The following is a 14,619-nucleotide window of genomic DNA, read 5'->3' on the forward strand; positions in this document are numbered from 1 at the left end:
AAGCTACTACTTTCTATATGTATAGACCAATATTTGTGCAATGTCTATATACTAGTCAGTTGTTTGTATCGGTCAGAACAGTACAAAATAAATGTATGGGCCAATATACCTGTACATGTCAGTACATGACGTGGAGGCCCCAACCTGCGAGAAACCATCAGCGGCAGGTCGGGGCCTTAAAAGGAGCGGCGTGCGGCCCAGGAAGCAGCATGAAGGCATGACACTACAAGATACAGTGCGAGCTGGTGCAGGAGGGCAACGGCAGTGAAGAGTGACGTCAGCAAGGTCCAGGAGGCATGACACTATAAGATACAGTGTGAGCTGGTGCAGCAGGGCAACGGCAGTGAAGAGTGACGTCAGCAAGGTCCAGGTCGGTGATTGGAGCATGGGCAGGTACAGTAGGAGCGGCGAGATCGGGGCGAAGGAGCTATGAGAGACTGTGGAGGGATGTGATCGGGGGCCAGGGGAGGCGTGAGTTCGGGGCCAGGGGCCCAGGGGCAGCACGGGCCAGCCCACACTGTGATATGTGTGCGCACTGGGTCCGTGCAGCAGAGCAGGTCTCCAGTTGTCTTGGGTAATCCTTACCACTGGACCAAGACCGAGCTCTGTCAAGCCCATATGGTGTCTGGTGTGCAACAGCCACCACATGTTAAAAAATCCACGCACAGGCATCGTCCACTCTTCAGGATGTAGTTTGGGTCCTTCATTCGAAACACCTGTGAACTCATCCTTTTGTTTGGAGTGGAAGCAAGTCATTCTCGTTTCGAGGGATTGCCTATGATGATGACATGTCAGTTATTAGTTAAGCTTATCACTAGGTTCGCTGGGAAGGGAATTGGTCAAGAAAAATGCATACCAATCGGTTTTAGGCTTGGACTTTGAACTTGAACTAGCATCAGAGAATCCAAATTCTGGCAAAAAAAACAAATCCAATGTGCATATTTGTTTAACTGCTCATCACTTTTGCCTCGGTTGTGTTGCGTTAAAAACACAGTGTTAGGCACATTTTGAGAATGATGCTGGGGTTGCAATGTTGATACTGCCTGTCGGCACTGCTCGTGATGGGGGAGGCGGGTGGGGGTGTGGGAGGTGTGGGGGGTGTGGATAGTGCAGAGCCTCGCACCTGTTCAATTGCGGAGCTCTGCTCACTGGTCTCTGAACACTATTGGACCTTTCTGAAGTTGGAAAAGAACTGAATGGATAGCCAGCTCTTTCCTGTCATTGGTAGTGTGAAGGCGTACAGCGGGCTGCCGGAGTTCCTTTTAAGTTTAAAAAGTTGGCTATGCAGCAGGTGCACAGTCTGAGCGGAGTGAGATCACCTTCTTCAGATGGCAACATTGAACTATTAATTTCAATGTTAGAAATGCTGCACCAACATCAAATGTGCAGTTCAGTTGGGACATAATGTGAGAAATTGTTGTACAAAGATTTCAGAGGAAGGAAGGGCCACTAGAGTCCACTCCAGTCTGAAATTCTACCTCAGTCATGTGCAACCTCCCAGTATCCAAGGACCTGAAGCAGTTAATATATCACATAGCATAGCTGAAGGCAAAAACTGCTCACATGTTGAATGAGTGCAAGACTTTTCAAGATGTGCTGAAAACATGAAAAAAAAATATGCAGTGTGCAGTCGACCCTATATTCATAGTTAAAGCTGACAATCAGACAGCCAAATGGCACAAGACAGCTTTCTGATTGACTGCTTGCTAAGGATTCTGTGTGATGTTGAATGCTAGTGTTATCTGGCCCAAGAAATAATTTGGCTGATGTTTTCTCATGTGACTTCAACTAACTGCTAAGAAAATGCTTTACCATACAACTCAAATATAACTAGTTTAGAATATTTGATATGTTGAAAGTTTACTTTTTTTTTAAATTGAAAAAGCTCCTATTTATCTTACATCTATTTTATCCTGTCGCAAAGGTCAAAATCAATGCAGAATGTTGCTATTTACCTTCTATTCGGCAACCAGCCTGCATCTCTGTATCCCTAAAGATTAATGTGATTTTACACAAGGAATTGTGATCTTGTGAAGAAAAAGGTCGTATTGAAAACAAAACTATGTTAAACAACCATTAGAACATTCCTCAAAGAGGGGATAGAAGCAACAGCATAGCAGAGAGCATTAGAAGGGGTATTCAATATACTGAAATATAATAGAGGCAATTTTACATTTCTTTGAATATAGGTTTGGTATTAGGACAGTTCCAGCTATTCACTTCTATCGGCATCTACTCTCAGCTTGAAAATGCAAATCCAATCTCAGTAAATCATGAGAAATAAGTATGCTTCACTCTTTTTAATGGAGAAATGGGTTATACTAACTGGGCCTCTCCCTTGTTTTAAAAATTAAACCAAGCCCTACTTTCCCACAAAAAAACCATAATGAAGAATTTATATTCCCACAAACGAGACCTTTATACTTCCACCTGCATATTATAGCACTAATAAAACTGTTATCAACTCACAAATATGATGGCAAACAGGTGACTCTAAGACCTGATAAATCAGCAACAAAGATTAACAGCCCATTCAGGGGAAGCTGCTGGAGTTCTCTGTTAAAACCCAGCTCTGGCATGTGCCTTCATAACACTTTAAACTACTATGGGCAATTAGTGCCTGCAGCTGGTCCGGATCACAGGTAGACCTGATAATACTGGTGTGAACACTAAACAAATGAGGAATAAGGAGTGTCTCACATGAGATATTCACATGAGATATTCAATAAGTTGCAGAATTACAAATGGTTTTCATAAGTAAGGTTGTAAGTGCCATCAATTTCAGAACTAAAAAAAAAAACAAGCCTGCAGAGTAATATGTTAATCGCCATTGGAGAATTCAGGAGCGAATGCTAAAGGAGATTCTAACGTTCACTCCACAGGTAGTAACTACCCCTTGGGTACAGGGACGAGAATATCCAGCTGACAGCTGTTAAGTCCTAAATAATGTTGACGATCTCATGGCCTGTGAATGTCAAAGTTGAGAATGGATCATGACGTTGGGGTTATGAGCTGCATATACCTTGTGCATACTGGTTACCAGCTGAATACTTCATTCTACTGATGACAGGATTTCAAGCATAGTGCTATTGTTATGTTTTTTTATAAATATGGTAATTTTTTTAAAGGGACTTTAACTTGTATCCAAGCAAGTGGTAGATTTTTTTCGTGTTCATCAAAATGAGACATGTATGGGCCTCCTGCACTGGTGTGATATTTTCCATTTCTGCACTAGCAATCCAATTTAGAACAAATTTGTAGGTTAATATGTGCTGTGAACTCGCATCTTTTAGAATCCAGACAAATTCATTTTGTATAAGGGCCTTGTAGTCATCAGAGATGGAGTAGATATTGAACTTGATCATATCATTGAGGCTGAATGTTTAGAACAGCATTGACGGAGTCCTACATCGTTAGAGATACTCTGCTTTGGATGAGACTTTAAACTGCCCTTCCTGCTTATTCTGTTGAACTCGGGAGATGTTAAAGATCACATTGCACTACTCAAAGAAGAGCAGAGAGTTCTATGTTTCCCTTGATCAAAAACAGATTAAAAGATCATTTGTGTTATTGCTGTTTGTGGGATCTTGCAGTGCTGAAAATTGGTATCTGTATCTGCTGACATGATAGTTACCACAGTTCATGGGCAATTCATTGCGTGTGAAGCACTTTGAAATATTTATTGGATGCGAAGGGGCACGTCCTAGTCCTGAAGATTCTACCATAATGGAGGACAAGAGCAGCAATATGATAGGAACACCATTCTGACTTGGACATATTTCCCTGTTCACTCAATGTTGCTGGGTCAAAATCTCAGAGTTCCCTATCTGACACCATTATGGGAGTGCAATCACTACAAGGACTGAAACAGTGCAGGAAGAAGGCCCCATCATGACCTTCTCGTGCAACTAGAGGATGGGCATTAAATGTGTTCCTGCCAGCATTGACCTGAGATCAAATCGAGAAAATAATTGTTTTCTCTTTTATCCCGTTGGTCTGGGCTGTATTTGAACTTAAATACCAGAGGTAAAAGAACATTGTATAAACCACTCTATCAAGGAAAATGATAGCAGAGAACACTGATTGTTGTGGAAGGTTACTGAACAAGGTGGAATCATCAATACAAAGAAAGAAAGAAATTCTGTCAAAAAATCATAAATACAATCCTGATTTAATTCTTATTTCCTATAGCCACTTTCACAGTACAATATAAAAGGTTACACCTTTCTAAAGAGATAGTTGATACATCAACTGCAATGATTATTTCTGAAAATGATTCTCCTCTCCCATTTTAAGTTCTTTTGTTGCCCAGGCTTCAATCTTACTGTAACATGGCCAAGATTGGGCGTATTGTACTTATGCCCAGGCTTCTACCAATGTTTCCGTGTATATAGCCCTGCACAAAGAATGAACACATATAACTTGACCTCCTATTAGCCCTTCCCTTTCTAAGGCTAGTAAGTACTTTGACTATAATATTTGGGCCAAAATTTGTTTGTGTCTGGCAACTCTTTTCTGACACTGTGGAGTGGAATTGTGGCATATAAACAGGTATATGCAAGTGTTAGCATTTATGAGCAATGTGTATCACTGGCATTAATGTCAGTTTTGTACCATAGTGTATATAATAATGGAGGCACTATCACTAATACCAAGTCAATATATAACTTTACTTCAGATTTTTTAATATTTCAGTAACAATAAAATTTAAAACAGAGGCACTCAGTGAAGGGTCTCTGCAATGTGGATTTAAGTTTCACCATTAAGTGATAAAAATGTCAGTGAATTTGGATCAACTTCAGGAGTGGAAATCAAAATAACATTTACATAGAATCATAAGATCATACAGCACAGAAAGAGGCCATTTGGCTCATTGTGCCTGCGCCTTTGCAAGAGCTATCCAACAGTCACACTCCTCTGATCTTTCCACATAGCTCTGCAACTTTTTCCCCTTCAAATATTTATCCAATTCCCTTTTGAAAGTTATTATTTAATCTGCTTCCACTGCCCTTTCAGTCAGTGCATTCCAGATCATAATAACTCACTGTGTAAAATAAATCTCCTCATCTCACCTTCTTTTGCCAATCACCTTAAATCCTTTAAATCCTTTGGTTACTGACTCTTCTGACACTGAAAACAATTTCTCCTTATTTACTCTATCAAAACCATTCATGATTTTGAACATCTCTATTAAATCACCCTTAACCTGCTCTGCTTAAACGAGAACAACCTCAGCTTCTCTGGCCTCTCCATGAAATCCCTCATCCCTGGTACCATTCTAGTAAATCCCCTCTGCACCCTCTCTGAGCTCTTGGCATCCTTACTAAAGTTTGGTGCCCAGAATTGGCTACAATACTCCAGCTATGGCCTAAACTGTGATTTATAAAGGTTTAGCATAACTTCCTTGCTTTTGTACTCTATTCCTTTATTAATAATAAAAAAGCCAAGGATCTGGTATGTTTTTTTTAACAGCTTTCTCAATTTGTCCTGCCACCTTCAAAGATTTGTGTACGTACACTCCCAGGTCTCTCTGTTCCTGCACCCACTTTAAAATTATACCATTTATATTGCCTTTCCTCATTCTTCCTACCAAAATGCATCACTTCACACTTATCTGCATTAAATTTCACCTACCGTGTGTCTGCCCATTTCATCAGTCTGTCAATGTCCCCCTGAAGTCTGTCACTATTTGCTACATTTCCGAGTTTTGTGTCATCTACAAATTTTGAAATGATGTTCTATATACCCAAGTCCAGGCACTTGATATAAATCATAAGCAGCAGTGGTCCTATTACTAACTCCTGGGGGACACCACTGTATACTTCTCTGCAGTCTGAAAAACAACCATTCATCATTACTTTCTGCTTTCTGTCCTTCAGCCAATTACTTATCCAGGCTGCCAATGTTCCTTTAATCCTATGGGCTTCAATTTTTGCCAATAAAGTCTATCATGTGACACTTTATCAAACACCTTTTGAAAGTCCATATACACAACATCAACCTTCATCAACACACTCAGTTACTTGATCAAAGAACTCAATCAGGTGAGTGAAACACAAATCCGTGCGGGCTTTCAATTATTAATCCATATTTTTCCAAGTAACAATTGATTTTTACTTTGATTATTGTCTCTAAAAGTGTCCCCACCACCGACATTAGGCTGATTGGCCTATAGTTGCTGAGTTTATTCCTCACCCCTTCTTTAAACAGGGGTTTAACATTTGCAATCCTCCAGTCCCCTATAGCACCACTCCCATATCTAAGGAGGATTGGAAGATTGTAACCAGAACCTCCGCAATTTCCACCCTTGCTTCCGTCAGCAACCTTGGGTGCCTACCATCTGGATCAGGTGACTTTTCATTGAGCACTGATAACCTTTTAAGCACCTCCGCTTTATCTATTTTTATCTTATCCAGTTCCTCTACTATCTCCTCCTTTACTATGACATTGGCAGCATCGTCTTCTTTAGTGGGTCAGATGCAAAGTACTTATTTAGTAGCCATGCCCTCTACCTTCACAAGAAGATCTCCCTTTTGGTCCCTAATTGGCCCCACCCTTCTTTTGACTGCACTTTTACTATGTATATATTCATGTTACCTGCTTATTTATTCTCATACACTCTCTTTTTCAGTTCTCCACTGTACTTTCTGTATTCAGCTTGGATTATTCTACTGAATTATGAACCTGACATTTATCATAAGCCTCTATTACCTTTGTTATTTTAATTTCTATATCTTGAGTCATCCAGGGAGCTCTAGTGTAAGAATAAAAGTGTTTAGTAATGATAAAATTAATTCTGTATATATATATATAAATGTTAAAACTGTAGATTATACAGAAAGGTTCCAGTTTTGAAATAATCAAAATGGATAACTTCCCTAAGTTCATGTGTCCTCTGGCTGGGCAGAGCTCAAGGAACAAAGGAAGCATGGCTTTGAAACTCACCAAACTAGGAATGGTGTTAATTGGAAAACCGTTAACCTAATCAAGGAATGGCACCAGCCCTCCAGACAGACACATGTATGAGGAAAGCCAATCAGGAACAGCCCTGGAACCAAGACCCAATCCTGAGGTTTTCTGAGAAACAATAGACTTAAGGGATATAATAACCCGAGCAAAGATTGCTAGCTCTCTTTTCTGAAGCACACGGCAAAAGCAGGACCTTCCTCTACAGACAAAGAAGCAGGCCGTGTGCTTTGCCAGAAGGAAGTGACGTATATCTTTTTATACCTTTTTATAAATCATTATTGTATCATCATTGTATCTGTTGTAAGTAAGTAGATCCATAGGATAGCTGACGACTGCTGATAGGTGTGCATGTGTGTGTGTTTGCTAAACTATTCCAAATTGTTTTAAAAGAATTGGTCTTGCTGTCAATTTAGAAATCTTACACTAGCTTTGGATGTCCTTCCTTCCCCCTTGTGGGAATGTGTCTAATTGGTACCCAAACTATTTCCTCCTTGAAGGCTTCTCATTGCTCATTTACTGTTTTACCTGCCAGTCTTTGATTCCAATTTACCTGGGCCAGACCTCCTTTCACCTTACTAATATTAGCCCTCCTCCAGTTGAGTATTTTTATGTTTGATTGCTCCTTCTCCTTTCCCATAACTATTCTAAACCTAATGATGTTGTGAGCACTGTTTCCAAAATGCTTCCTGACTGAAACGTGCTCCACTTGCCCCACTTCATTCCTCAGAACCAGATCCAACATTGCTTCTTTCTTTGTTGGGTTGGAAAATACTGATCAAGAAAGTTTTCCTAAATACATTTCAGGATTTCATCCCCCTCTTTGCCCTTTACACTGTTATTTCCCTGTCTATATTAGGATAATTGAAGTCTCCCATTATCACCAGTTGTTGCATTTTTGTGAAATGTTCTGCAAATTTGCTCCTCTATCTCCTTCCCACTATTTGGTGGCCTGTAGTATACACCCAGCAGCGGAATAGCTCCTCTACTGTTCCTTAATTCTAAGCACTCAACTACATCACCCCTTTTCAGTGCTGTCACAGTATCTTTGATCAATTCTGCCAACCATCTCCCCCATCCTTGTTATCCTTCCCTATCTTTCCTGAATACTTTGTAGCCAAATCCTCCCTTTGTTTGAGCCAGGTCTCTGTCATTGCCATTATATTATAATCCCATATGATAATTTGTGTCTGCAACTCACCAGCCTTATTTACCACGCTCCGTGTATTTACGCACATGCACTCCAATTCCATCCTAGTCTGCCTCGTGTTTCCCTCCTGTCTGATCCCTCCTATTTCGAAACTACTCTTTATTTTAATGCTGTTTGTCTCTCCCAGTCATCAGTGCACCTTGGTTCTCCTCTCTAATGCTTCATCTTGGTGCCGCTCCCTCTGCCAAATTAGTTTGAACCCTCCCCCACAGCAGTAGTTAACCTCCCCACGAGGACATTGGTCCCAACCCTATTGAGGTGCAACCATCCATCTTGTACAGGTCCTCCCACCCCAGAACTGGTCTCAATGCCTCAGGAATCTGAAACCCTCCCTTCTGCACTATTTCTCCAGCCATGCGTTAATCTGCCTTATCCTACTGTTCCTATACTCACTAGCACATGGCACAGGAAGTAATCCAGAGATTACCAGCTATGTAGTCCTGCTCCTTAACTTCTTCACTAACTTCTAAAGCTCTGACTGCAGGTCCTCAACCCTTTTCCTTGCTATGTCCTTGGTTCCAACATGGACCATGACTTCTGGCTGTTCCCCTTCCCTGCAAAGAATGTTTGGCACCAGTTCCACGATATCATTTACTCTGGCACCAGGGAGACCCAATGACACCCAATGAATCATATATCTTGATAAAGTTAATGAAATGGGTTGTCACTTTGTATTAAGCTGCTTTATTGTGACATCACCAGGATAGACATCAGATTTATATTTCTGAGGCTTGATTATGAGGTAAAGGGACATGAGACTAAATGTTACACTTTTCTGCATATTGCCCCAAAATGGACGTTATTTCCGGCGTGGGCGGTAAAAATGGGTTTTCAGATCACTGGCTTCTCGCCCATTCTCAAAGCCCCTAGTCTCCATTTTTGAAAGTGGGTGTTACCGCGATCAATATGAAATAGGCAGTAGTGTTAAATCTCTCTGATCTTCTGCAGTAAAGTGTTGCCATCCTTAGCAACGGCATGGCAATGCTCAATTCCCGTGATTCACGAGGTCAAGGATCATCATGACATGCACAGAAGAGGAGACAGAGAGGGAGGGAGCTGAGAGGGACTGAAGGCGTGTGTGGGTGTGGTGTAGCTACTTTGGGAGGAAGGAGGCAGAGTTTAGAGCTTTAGAGCAAATAGTGAAAGAAAAATTAGCTGTTACCAGCCAGATATTTGCCTAAATTTGGCCTATAATGGAGGAAGAGGAGGAGGCGTCACAGCACACTGTGGAGACTGACTCTGGCGACAGCAGTGAGCTGGGAGAGGAGCACTTTCGAGGGCGCAAAAGAACGAGGAGGTTCTCAGACAAGGCAAATGCCTCCCTCCTGCAGGAAGTCGAGTTACGCTGGGGTGATTTGACACAGGGAGGGTGTAGGAAGCCCACCCCAAAGGCCTACCAGAAGATATGGGCCAAGATAGCAGAGGTGGTCTCGTTGGCGACCAACGAAGTGCGTGAGGGCAACCTATGCCGCAAACGATGGAGCAACCTTGTGGGATCCGCAAGAGTAAGTATTACATTGATTTACATGTACTTATGTATTTATATAATTTGATTTGTAAAAGTCATGAGTGACTGTCGGCAGATGTGAGGTCTTTCAATTTTACCGGGAATGTTGTACTCAAAGCATGCGGTCACGGTGCACGTCTTTAGGTAAAGAATGATGATTATCATAATAATCATGATTACATCTGTAGGTTATGTGTTGTATCACTCTCTGTGACAGTACCAAGCAATGATATCATGCAATGATCTCATGCCATGTCGTCCTGTCACCTTTTACAGCAGAAGCTATCGACGATGAGGTCCGTGCAGAGGCGAATGGTGGGAGCAACATCACAGAGGTGGAGGAGCGGGTGCTCACACTCGTGGGGAAGCACACCCGGACAGCCACGGAAGCATCTGCAGACCCTGAAGTGAAGCGACGTGAGTAAAGCTGAGACCATTGCGTGATGTGAAGTCAATAGATGCCACACCCACTCATATCTGAACAACCATATATGATAGATGATTTCTAAAATTGTCCTAGAAATAATGTTGGCCTAATGAAAATCATTGCAATGCACCATGTGTTGATGGTCATGAAATGTGATGTCTGTGATGATCTTGATAGCGGTGGTGCTTTTGTCGTGCATATGCGCTGGAATCACCTTGTGACCCTGGCACCCGCTTCTCCTCTCATAATCTTATTTGTGTTTTGCAGCTCAGCCAGCAGTGCGGCCCCAGGCAAGACCACAGAGGCCAGAAGGTGGGGGCGTGGGGCCTGACTCTCCGGCCGATCCTACATCTGGTGCTGAGGAGCTCCGATTCTTGCCGTCAATCCGCTGGGTCTGGTCTCTACGGATGAGAGTGTGGACTTCGAGGAACCTGCATCGCCACGCTCCAGAAGCCATTCCACCCCAAGGCCATCTAGTGCTCCTCCGGTCATTCCCGCCTCCACTCTGGAAGTACCGGCCCCAAGCACCTCGCCACAGGGTACCCCATTTGTCCCCAGGACGGTGTCGACCCCGCGGCGGTTTCGTGGACGCGGCAGGTCTGGTCCACGAGCGCAACATGAGAGCGGAGAGATGGTACAGTTGTCCAGGAGGACTGTAGACATTGGTAACCAGCTCCTCGAAGCATTGGGGGGCACATCCCGACAGCTGGCCACCATGACTGAGTACATTCCACGGATGGCGGAGGCCCTGGAGGCGATAGCCAGGAACAACACTGCTGGCATAGGCCTCCAGTGCTCCCTGAGCGCAGCACTCCACCTCTAGTTTCCGCACCACCACTGCGAGCAACAGATGAGAGGCAGGACCAAGATCCTGCTTCTGCATCACAGAATGTTCCCCCCTCTGGACCCCCCACGCCTGTACCCGTCCAACCACCGCCTATGCCTTCATCCCCCACAATGAGGCACCGCCTGAGGAGCTCCTCGGCCAGGCGCTGTGGAGCAAGGAGGGGAAGGGGTAAAGGTGGAGAGAAGAAGGAGGGGGGGAAGGAAAGTGAGGTGCATGTGCGCAGGTGATGGCTGTGTTACAGCTCCATCTGGGTGTATGCAATTTGTTGTAATGTATAGGGGGAGGGGACCACCCTCCTGCTTTGCATTTGTATTCTGTGTTGAACATTTGATTGATGTCAATGGTGGAATAAGTGGGGTTTGGGCGGGGGTTGGGTGTTTTTGCCTGTGATACTTATGATTTCAGACCGATGTTGGTAAAAAAATGTTTTATTGAACATAACCTTGTTGCGAATTGTCTCAGATAGCTGGACCATTACACACTGGTGATTCCTTAACATGGAAAGGGTAAATAAAACTTAACTTCAATCAACATAAACATTAACTGGCACCAAGGTGATGGGCACCATTGATGCCTGAGCTGCACAGAAACAGCAGTGTGTCAGCATTGTCACTCACAGCAACGTTCTTTCAGGCAAATCTTTCAGATATCAGCTCCTCATGTAAGACTCTTGCAGCTATGTAGCCACCATGGGCCCTTTCCCGCGGTCTGGAGGGGGTCATGGGCATGGTTGCATAGCCAGCCTGATTGTCTGGCCCTAGGTCAGCGTCCAGCCCCTCATCGTCCTCTTCCTCTCTCTCCTGAGGTGCAGCATCAGTCCCTTCTGGCAATTCCTGGCCCCTCCTGATAGCCAGGTTGTGCAGCATGGAGCACACAACCACAAATTTATCTACTTGCTCAGGGTTGTATTGTAGCTCCCCTCCTGAGTGGTCCAGACATCTGAAGTGCTGCTTAAGCACAGTTATTGTTTTCTGGACCAAATTGCGAGTGTCTCTGTGGCTCTGGTTGTATTGCTTCTCGGACTTGGTGTGGGTCATCAGGGGGGTCATCAGCCAGGTGGCTAAGCTATATCGGTTATCACCAAGCATCCAGCATTGTCCTTGTGGCTGACTCTTAAACATGTCAGAGACAGTGCTCTCACGCAAGATGTGAGTCTCATCAATGCTGCCCGGACATTTGGCATTCACTGCCATTATGATCTGGTTGTGGTCGACAACTAGTTGGACCTTCAGGGAGTGAAATCCTTTTGAGTTATGAAAAAGCTCTGGATCCTGAGAAGGTGCCTGCATGGGGACGTGAGTGCACTGTATTGGTCCCTGAAGCCTGGGGAACTTAGCAATGTGGTAGAATGTCCAGCCCTGCCAGTCTGAGCCTCCGTGGTCATGGGGAAGCTGATAAAGTCCATCCTTCGCGTGTACAGGGCCTCCGTGACCTGTCTAATGCAGTGATGGATGGCATGGTGAGACAGAGGGGAAATCTCAACCACGGAGGCCCGAAAGGAACCGGACACGTAGAAAGACAATGCCGCAGTGACCTTGACCTTGACCGACACTGATGTCCTGATGGTAAGCTGCATATGTGGCCTGATGAGCTCACATATTTCATTGATCACCACCTTGTGGAAGCGCAGTCTTCAAAGGCAGATGTGCTTGGACACGTCGAGGTAAGATCTCTTTTCCCTGTACATGCGGGGTGTATATGGTCTGGCCCTCCTCCTCATTCTTGCATGTCTTAAATTGGGCACATAATGATGTTCATCACATATTGAGCCATCTGCACTCTGCAGCATCTGCGTATTAATCGATGCAGGCTGAGAAAGGACTGGCCCCATTGCAATGAAAGTATAATAGTGATTGATCAGAAACAATAATTTCCTCACTAAAATACACCAAGAGTAAACCCCCAATAGTCCAGAGTCTGAAAATATGTCTGCTGAGATGGTTACTCCACCTGAGAAGAACTCCAGAGTCAATTCAAACTCCCCCGAAGTTGAAGCAGCCTTTTGAATGAAGCGACCTGTGATTTTAAAAATGGCACCCACACCGCTGGGTTTAGTTCAGAACAGTTCGACTTTTTACGGGTGGTTTTTTGGACAAGCAATATTGTGGGTGATATGTGTGTGAGGTGATGAAAGTGACGGTGGGTGATCTCCTGGGCGTTAGTTCCGCCAAATGTGCTCTTTACAACAAAAAAAGTGGACGAGCAGTATTATTAAATCTCTGCGTTAATTCCGTGCGGAAACTAACGCTGGGCAATATTATGGGCGTTGATTTCGCCCATTCTGATGTTTCCGCCCAAAAAAAGTGGGTGGGTGATATTATTTTTTCCAGGCGTTACGCATTTAGGGAAAGTAACGCTCGGCGATAAGTTTGCAAAAAATACCCGTCAGTTTCCATGTTAAGGCTAAATGGACGATATATGGGCCTTATATGTCATTTCAGCAGTAAAATGGAGGTTAAGTGGGCATTAAGCAGGCAAAAACGTGGAAAATCTAGCCCATGGACTGTGTCAAAAGAATGACTCAACAAGACTTTAAATATAGAATAATCCACACCATGGGTTGGATTTTCGCGGGGTTTGCGACCAGTTTAGCACTTTTTTGGTGCTAAATGAGGTGCACAACATTTTACGCCTGAGCGAAACTTTCGTCAGTGGTTTTGCAGCGGCGCCCACCCGATGTTTTCACCGTTTAGATGACGTCACTCGTTGTGCAATGCTGTGCTATTGTCCCGGGCGGAACTTTCGAGCATATCGTCCGATTTACCGTCCGCCTGTGAACCCACCAGCAAAAAGCAGTCGGACTCAAGATGCATCTGCCGCTAACAGTGCCATATTGAAAGCAGAGCAGAAGTTGAATGCATAAAAGGATTGGAAGAAGAAGGCTTTGTTTTTCACAATGAAGTTTTATGTGAGTTTATAGTTAATTTTAAAGGACATTTAAGGATATTTTAAATGATGGCGGCTATACTATGTCAGCCATTATTCCTTGCTACTATATGTAAGCAGCGTTGAGCTGCAAGTAGGTTTTTTGATGAACATTTGGAACGTAATCGAAGAAGTTGCAGACTTATGGGGAGGAGGCCTTACCCCCAATGAGTTTACAGGGAACAGCGATCATACCTGTCTGGAGTAAAAATAAAACGGGGAAGGTGGCTCAACCGTGGCTAACAAGGGAAATTAGGGATAGTGTTAAATCCAAGGAAGAGGCATATAAATTGTCCAGAAAAAGGCAGCAAACTTGAGGACTGGGAGAAATTTAGAATTCAGCAGAGGAGGACAAAGGGTTTAATTAGGAGGGGCAAATAGAGTATGAGAGTAAGCTTGCAGGGAACATAAAAACTGACTGCAAAAGCTTCAATAGGGAAAACAATTAGTGAAGACAAATGTAGGTCCCTTGCAGTCAGAATCAGGTGAATTTATAATGGGGAACAAAGAAATGGCAAACCATTTGAACAAATACTTTGGTTCTGTCTTCACGAAGGAAGACACAAATAACTTTCCGGAAATACTAAGGGACCGAGGGTCTCGTGAGAAGGAGGAACGGAAGGAAATCCTTATTAGTCAGGAAATTGTGTTCGGGAAATTGATGGGATTGAAGGCCGATAAATCCCTGGGGCCTGGTAGTCTGCATCCCAGAGTATTTAAGGAAGTGGCCCTAGAAA

Source organism: Pristiophorus japonicus, chromosome 7, assembly GCF_044704955.1.
Source record: "Pristiophorus japonicus isolate sPriJap1 chromosome 7, sPriJap1.hap1, whole genome shotgun sequence".
NCBI lineage: Eukaryota > Metazoa > Chordata > Chondrichthyes > Pristiophoridae > Pristiophorus > Pristiophorus japonicus.